The sequence below is a fragment of the Macaca thibetana genome, chromosome 8 (genome assembly GCF_024542745.1).
Source record: "Macaca thibetana thibetana isolate TM-01 chromosome 8, ASM2454274v1, whole genome shotgun sequence".
Lineage (NCBI taxonomy): Eukaryota > Metazoa > Chordata > Mammalia > Primates > Cercopithecidae > Macaca > Macaca thibetana.
Genome location: NC_065585.1, coordinates 107,353,703 through 107,362,237, shown reverse-complemented (window position 1 = coordinate 107,362,237; position 8,535 = coordinate 107,353,703). Strand labels below are relative to the sequence as shown.

Sequence of the window (8,535 nt, the reverse complement as noted above, 5' to 3'; positions counted from 1 at the left end):
ACAAAATCACATTGTAGATTAGCTCTAAATCTTGTGAAGTCAAACAACTGTTATTTGATTTATCCACATTTGGAGAAAAGAGATACACATGTCTAAAGTGATTCCTTGGAGTTAATATCAGAAGTGCCAGAAGATCATCTAATGTGCAGTTCATCATGTAGTGATTTGAACAGCATTTGGGAGCCACATGTCACTTCATTGAAGGAACACCTATAAATAAACACTGCTTAAAGTGTTTTGCCTATGAGCTAACAATGTCAATGATGTCTACAGAGAGCTAAAGCCACGCTAAGAATCCACAGCAACTTCTTTTGGCCAGTGAACACAGATTACGGTTCTTTCTTGCAATATCCTAGTTTGAAGAGGTCCCAGCCAGGCTACACTGACCTTGAGCACAAAAAGACCCACTTCCAATGATTCTGGGGTTTTAATAAGATGCAGAAACATAGATGCTATTCAAACTTAGCCAAGATCTTAACACGACATTGTACCAGTTTTAACTTCAGTTTAAAAACAAACAAACAAAAAAAGAGTCGGGAGATTGGATGGAGTCCAGAGAGGAAAACAAGAGAATAAGTAAAGGGTAGGAAAAGTAATTGTTCCCAGAAAAATATAAAAGGATTGGGACTTTTTACGCTGAGGAAGATAGGAGCTGGAAAGTTCTTTAAAAATTATCTGCCTTTCCATGACAAAGTATTATAAAGCTAGATTGAAAAGTCATATATAGAGGTAGTACATTATATATACATATATAATCTAATATATAAAATTAGATAATACATAGTATATGTTAATATATAGATATTAACATATTTATGTATATATATTTTAGAGAGGGCACAAGGAAGATGTATTTTCTGGTTTGAAGTTTTTCGTATGCAGAAAAAAGCCACTGAGGGTGATAATGATTCCCTTTTCCCCTTATTGTTCTTTAAAAATCACTGGTTTCAGAATCAGGACTGACAATCACTGGGTTATCTCCCCAATTAACTTTTGGTCTTATTTCAGTCTTGGTGCAATTTCCCCTAGATATTTACTCCTGTCTCCTACCAGAGGCTTACTGACTGTGATAATTTTTTTTTCTAATCCTGTCTGGGGAAGTATATATATTTTTTTCTTCTGATTTTTCATATTATTAGATATAAAATATCTAATAATATATTAATATATTAGATATAAAATACTTGATATAGCTTTATGAAGTATGATGCTGTGAAATTCCGAATATCTACCCTTGTTCAGTCAAACCATACATTTGGTAACACCATCCTCCTTCATTTTACCTACTGCAAACTAGCAAAAGAAATATCTTTAACTTGCTGGTTCACTGAATTTCCTTTCTGACTTCTCTTTCCATGGAGATAGATACACAGGCTGTAAAAGTATTAGTGATTAATTCTGCCTACCTACCCTACATAATTGAATTCTTACCTAGGTAAAGGTCTTTTGACAACACCATTATATAATGTAATTAGTCAAATACCTTTTATAAACTGGGAAGGGAAGAGATTAATTTCTCTTTGAATGAAAGATGTGTCAAGATCATTCTGAATAAAGGGCATCTATCTATCTATCTGCCTGTCTGGGGCAGATATATGTATTTGTTGAGTGAATGAACTCTTTTGAAAATAGTGTTTTTGAAATACGAATACCCTCAAATCACATATACTGGTAAAAGTTCATTTTGGCTATTGTGCCCATTTCTGCCTTTTCTCAGAGGGTCACCGGAGTGTTTGCAGTTCAATAAATAAACTTGTTTTCACCTTGAATGGGTAATCAACTCCACCTTCCCTCTTCCCATAACCATGAGGCAAAATAGTCAAGGATATTTGCCTATCAATGAAAAATCACTCAATAGCAGTAGCTCAAGTATGATTCCACAAATAATGAATTAAAGGCTCCCGCTATATCTTCTGTATCCTATTGAATCATTGCACACTTTAAACCCTCTTCTGTGGTGTGTATAACAAATCTTTAACCATGTCCCAAAGTATTACTCATAATTTAGTCTGAAACATTTAGCAATTTCATAAAGTTTTGCATTCTGGCTCCAAAGAGAACTCTGAGAACAAAACTGAAATGTAAAATGTGTTTTCTGTAAGTGGAAGTGATATGTATGTAAAAAACTAAACATTTTTATACTTCTTTCCATTTAACAGTTAAGGGTTTCTTCCCTCCTCATGGCCATTCATTTTTGTGGCAGCCAACAGATACTAAGTCCCTTCCTGCTCACTCAAAATGAAGTCTATAGATACGAAAGAAGAAAATAGAAGAAACTTGTATATGGACCTATCTGGTGTCCTCGAATGTTTGAGTGTTCCCATTAATAAACTTGTGGGGGTAGAATTCAGACTATTAAGAACATGGCACTGCCATTACTGGCTGGCTATGCAAGCTCTCCCATAGTAGTTGGAAACGCAACTATTCTAGGAAGGAGCGTAAATGTCAGTAGCCATTAAGAAATCATGTGTGTCTATTAAAGCAGCTGCTCAGTTGATTCTCTCTTCTCCTTCCTTTATCTCTGTTTCCCTTTCTCCCACCTTCTATTCCATTGTCAGTCTTAGCAATTCAGCAAACTTCACATCTTCTTTTACCTCTCTCCTAGCCCAACAACCTTTCCTGAGGTGTGATTGTCCGCAGATCCAGCCCCTCAGACTGGACGCACCTGTTCCTTTTGCTTCTGTTCCATGCAGACAAGTTGACTAAAGAGAAGTAGGAGTGATGAGAATTACGACTGAGATCCGTCCCATTGTTCTATATCCATCTACTGCACAGCTTGCTTCTCATGCTCTAATCTACATTCTTAATTTAGAAACCATCTCATATTTGTCTCTGTGAATAAAAGTTGAAGGCAAATATTTTTTTGAAGACATTTTTAAAAGAATGCTAAACAAGATTTCTGAAAACACTTTAGTCTGTTAACACAAGGTGGTATATTTAATGTAGTCTATTAGTGCTCCCTTGCTACATAAAAATTTACATTATTATCTCACAGTTTCCATGGGTCAGGAGTCTGGGTGTGGCTCAGCTGGGTCCTCTCCTCAGGATCTCACAAGTCTGCAACCAAGGTGTCAGCCAGGGGTGGGGTCTTATTGTGGTCTGGGGGTTCTCTTCCAAGCTCACATGGTTAGAGGAGTGGAGCTCTCAGCTCCTATGCCACCCCAGTCTCTTGGAAATTTGCAACATGACTGTTGATTTCTTAAGGCCAGCAGGATACAGGATAGTATTTCTCTGACTTTCTTCCATCTCTGGCCTTGAGACCCTCTTTTCATGGCTTATCAGACAAGGTCAAGTTTACCCAGAATAATCTCCTTATTAACTTAAAGTTAACTGATTAGGGGCCTTGATTATATATGCAAAATCCCTTATCTACATCATGAAGTATAACATAATCAAGGGAATATGATCCTGTCTTTTCTGTATATCCTATTGGTAAGAAGCAAGTTACCAATACTATCCACATTCAAGGGAATTCTCAAGTGACTCCCTGTGGTCCACACACCTTGGACTATAAGGGTGAATTCTACAAGGGTGTGGACCTCAGGGGGTCATTTGAGAATTCTGCAAACCACAGGGAGGAATCAAGAGATCCAATAATTTTTCTATTTTTTCCCAGCCATCCTTGCAACAATTGCCTCTTCCCAAAGCACATATAACAATTATTTCTACCCTCCACATCATCAAGAATGACTTCAATGTCCATTTCCACAAAGACTTCAACATATTATCTTCACATTTCTTTTATTTATCCAACTCTAAAGACTTCCCTTGAACATCACTCAAGCTGCACCCTTTTCTTGTCTTAATCCTCATCATCAACTGTACCAAATCAGAAATGCTAAATGCAAATATCCCACTTTGTAACCTCAAATTCTTATCTTCATGTTCTTCATGTTCTCACTCCAGCCACACAGTCAGTACAGACTAAATACAGAGAGGCAAGGGCCCCATGGCTTCTCCATTGTCTTCCAGATTCTCAGCCACCTCTTGGCTCTCTCACTTCCCTAACCAGCCTAGACCACCTGGTTCATTATTTCAGTCACTCTCTCACCAACATTCTCAATTACTTTGAACCCCAGAATTTCCACTGTACCTCTAAGGCTGCATAGCATTGGTGGAGAAATCAACTAAATGTATCCCTTAGAGTCATTACAAACTCATTGTAGGCAAGCCTCTTAATTACCTGAAAGCTTTAACTTCTATTTGTTCTCTCTCCTAGTCCCCTTATGGATGCCACATCATTAGCATTCTATTCAAATTTCCTACCCCATATCCTTTAATGTAAGCAAACATCCTCTATTTCACACAGAAAGTTGAAGCATTCACAAACAGCCTGATCCTTCTACTATCTACAAAATGTATCCTTAACTACATCCATGCATTGACTGCCATATCCTCTAAGATCATTAATTATCCTCTTTATCTTCAATACAGTCAATCTTCCTTCCCTTCTTAATCTTTACCTTCTTCTTATGAATATTTTATCTGCTAAATAAGAATACACCTCATGCCCTATCCTGATCTATTACCATAGCTCTACTTCTAACCCTCATTAGCACCCACTGAGTTTGAGGAAATTAACTCTTAACTGGTCTCCAGTATTTGCCATTGGCAGAACACTGCATATAAACTGAAAATACCACTGTGTTGCTTCTTAAAGATCTGCAATAATTCTCCTCTGCTTATAGAACAAAAAGTACATGAGAGCATATAGGGCCCTCCAAATACATCTCTTCTAATACTCTACCAGTCCTATAATCTCACTTTATATGCTACTGTTAGTGAACCTCACCCTCCAGCTTTAATTTTGTGGCAGTTTGCAGTATGTTTGCAAAATATTTATGGCTCATACTTGTGAAAGCAAAATACTTCCCTAATTCATTATGTTAGCTTGGCTATATGACTTTAGCCAATAAAATGTGGGAAAAGATGTCTATTGACATGTCAGAGTATTAACAGTTCAGGTTAAACACTGAACTGTTTAACCATTTTGTTTTTCCCCTTTGTTGTGAGACTGAGTGTCCCAAATTAGAGGCTGCTCTTTCAGTTTGGGTGCCAAAATAATTTGGATGTGGAGCACAGCTGCAGCCAAAAAACAAACAACATTGATGTGAGAAATACACTTTTATTGTTGTAATCCATTAAAGATTGAGGGTTATTGTAGCACAGTCTAGCAAATCTAATACAAAAATTGATGCTTCCATGAGAAAACCTAAAATATGTGGCTTTGGATTCTGGGTCATGTGTGGGTGTTGACTAACGGAGGAAATGTGTTTTGTCACTATACTGCCAGACTCCATTCTATAAAATGGTCACCCATAATAACTGGGAAGTCCAAAGAAATGTATCTAATGAATGTGTGGCTTTAGGAAAATGAAGAGGGAAAAAGACTGTTGGTAACATGGGTGTTATTGTCTACATTTGTCAAAGTACCGTAGAAAAAGGATGAGCTCAGAAAAGAACAGAATTTGCACAGAATTAAAAGGAGTATAGAAAATCCAGAAATTCTGTTATGTGCAGAGTTTGAAGATACATTTCATTGTCATTTTCAACTAGAGAGATACAAATTTAGACTGGTGAATGCCAAGGACCAACCAAAATTCAGCCTGATGATATGGTCTGAATGAAGGGTGTGGCAAACAATGTTCCTGCTACATTTCTGAATTGATTTGGAGAACGCAGTTAATCTTGGGCCCCAAAGCTTTTAATAAGGAAGCAGGTATAGAATGCTGTTGAGTCTTTAAGAAGGGCACATTCTCCAGTGCCATATTTCAACGTAGCCAATGATGATAAAAGAAAGAGAATGGGCCTCCCAAAGAGTGAAGCCAAAGGTCACAGAGGATGATGAACTGGAGAGCAACTCTTAGGCTGTAGAACTCGGGCCCCATCAAGAAACCTTTTAGATCTCCAGCATAGGGACCTATTGTAACATCTGCCCCATGAATTTTCTGAATGCTATTGACAGTGGCTGATGAATGTCTCCTGTTTTCCCCTTTCCAAATGGGAGAGCATAATCTTCCTGTTTCACTATTACATACAGGATATATGAGGAAATACAATTAATCTTTTTTAGTTCACAGGTCACTGGATTGAGAAGAGTCACATCCAGATTCAATACAAAAACTACCAAGAGATCCCAGATTTTGAGCCTGGATGAGACTTCTGGGAGAGGGGGCAGACTTAGCATGCACAATGGAGGGATAAGGATATTTGTGACCTAGATACCTGCACTTTATTTGTTTGAAATATTTGCTATTACAACTTATAGGATGCCTATATTTCCTTGCCTCATTGAAATCAGCCTTGTACATGTGACTTTCTTTGGCCAACAAGATATGAGAGGAAACAAATTCCTGAGCAGCTTCAGGGAGCCACTGGGTCATTTAGCTATTTTCTCTTTACCTCTCCCTTGAGGCAAGTATGTCTTAGGTGGGTACTGCTTTTTCAGCCTGCTGCTCGCAATGAAGAAGATTGGAAGGAGATCCAGCCAAATGCAACAGACAGTAATGTAAGCAAAACAAACAAACAGAAAACAAACCTATGTTGAGATTCTGGAATTTGCTCCAGGATAATCTAGCGAAAGTTGATTTATACACCCTCTTTGCATCTTTGCTTTGATGCTTTCTTTGTCTGCAACTGCATTCCTATTATTCTTTGTCTCTCTACTTCACACGTATTGTCTAAGACTTAACTAATTTAGAAAGTTTTCTTTGAACTCCCAGACAAAGATAAAAGCCTCTCAAGGTTCCCAGGGCACCTATATATGCTTTTCCATTTAAACTTACCATATGATTTGAAAATTAGTAGTTATGGAAAGTCAGAGAATGTGGTCTTAATCTTTATAGTACTCCTCCAAAATGGCACAGTTTCTATGATGGCTTTGTGATGTGTCAACCTGTCTACGCTGACCTGCATTTTCCAGAATTTTCTTTCGTGTATATGTCCTGTTAGGGTGGGCAACAAGGAGATCCTTGGGAAGTCTGGAAGGTGGAAGGCAGGCAGCTGCCATTTTGTGGCTCATACATGTAGCTCAACTGCTGACTCACCTCTATCATGAAGCAGCAGCTGGGCCTGCAGTTGTTCTGCCTTCCTCTGGCCCTCCTTCAGTTTCTTTGTCTGCTAGGTCAGGTGTGTGGTGGGATGGCAGTGATGGGGAGAATATTCACTTCATGAAGGGTCCCAGCTTCTGTAAGATACCATCATTACCAAAGTCGGAGATCCCAAAACAGAGAAGGTTATGTTTTGTTCTTAAGGGGTTCTGTTGCCAAAATACTAGGTGTTTGGTTTAAGTCTCATTGCTCACTGCACAGAAAGCCAGTCACTGAGACAGTAAGTATTGCCAGAGAAGAAGCCTTTTTTGGGTACTACAGCCAAGAAGATGCAAGGTCATTCTCAAATCTATCTCCTCAACTGGCTAAATTTGGGGGTTAATATACCAGGGAAAAACTGCAACTACATGTGGGCAAACGGTAATTAGAGAGGGCTATGGAAGAGGAGTTGGTCAGCAGCAGGCATTAGGTGGTCAGTTAAGCAATCATGCCAGGTGAGAGGTCTGGGGTGTCATTACTCTCTGGGAGACCTGATGGTTGGTTTCCTGACCAAGGAGTTCAGAAAAGACAAATTTAAGTTTCTCAAGTTTTAAGACTGGACAGGTCAATTTCTATATTTATTCAAAAGAAACTATAAACATCAGTTCCATGGGACAGTTGGGCTGGTTTCAGTTCCAGCCTGCTTGTGATCTTACTTTCCTGAATGTCTGTCCTATTAAGGGAGGAGACCACCCCTCAAATCATCTTATGCCCAATTTCTGCCTCCAAAGAAAGAAGAAGTAAAAACTAAAAGACAGAAATGAAATCCACAGGCAGAGAACCCGGCACCGCACCCTGGGCTCCAAGCTCCTGAATCAGACTCAGAGACAAGGTTCTTATAGAGATTTGATTTAATAGGCTTCCAAAATTATTTTGTAAGCCAATTCCATGTAACAAATACATACATATGTGTGTGTATATATATTTATAAATATACACACACACATATAATGGCCTGGGGTGGTTTGGGAAGTATGTAACACTCAAAATCAAAAAATTGAAAAGAAAGGGAAAGAGTAAAACAACATGAATCTGTAGTTTTGAGACTGTGTAAGAGGAAGCCCAGATAGGGCTCTGTTAAACGGGTTAAACATGTTGATCTTTCTTTTAAGGCCAACAGAAAGGCACCAAAGTGTTTGAAGCAGGAGGTCAATATGATCATAGTTGTTTTTAGAAAACATGACTCTGTTGCAAAATGGAGAACTGGTTGAGTAGTAAGCACACATTATGCAGGTAGAACAGTTAGGTGGCTCTGGGGTCATCCCCTCAAGGGATAAGAGTAGTTTAAGCCAAGTTATTCATAGTGGAGACAGAGAGTGTTAGATATTTGAGAGATAATTAGTAGGTATAGTTTATAGGATTCAGTGATGGTTTACATATAAAGGATTGAGGAAAAGAAATTCTCAAGAAAGGCTTTTGCCTTTTTAGGTTATGTAACAGGATGAAT

The 8,535-nt window shown here is 38.3% G+C and overlaps 1 long non-coding RNA gene across 1 annotated transcript in view; it reads right to left on the bottom strand.

Annotated features, from left to right (window-relative positions):
- Positions 1-1,216: 1,216 nt before the first annotated feature.
- LOC126961377 (uncharacterized) overlaps positions 1,217-8,535 on the bottom strand; it is a 28,702-nt gene continuing 21,383 nt past the window's right edge. Inside the window, exon 4 of the long non-coding RNA XR_007728285.1 lies at positions 1,217-7,186. This is a non-coding gene — a long non-coding RNA (uncharacterized LOC126961377). The remainder of the gene's footprint in view (positions 7,187-8,535) is intronic.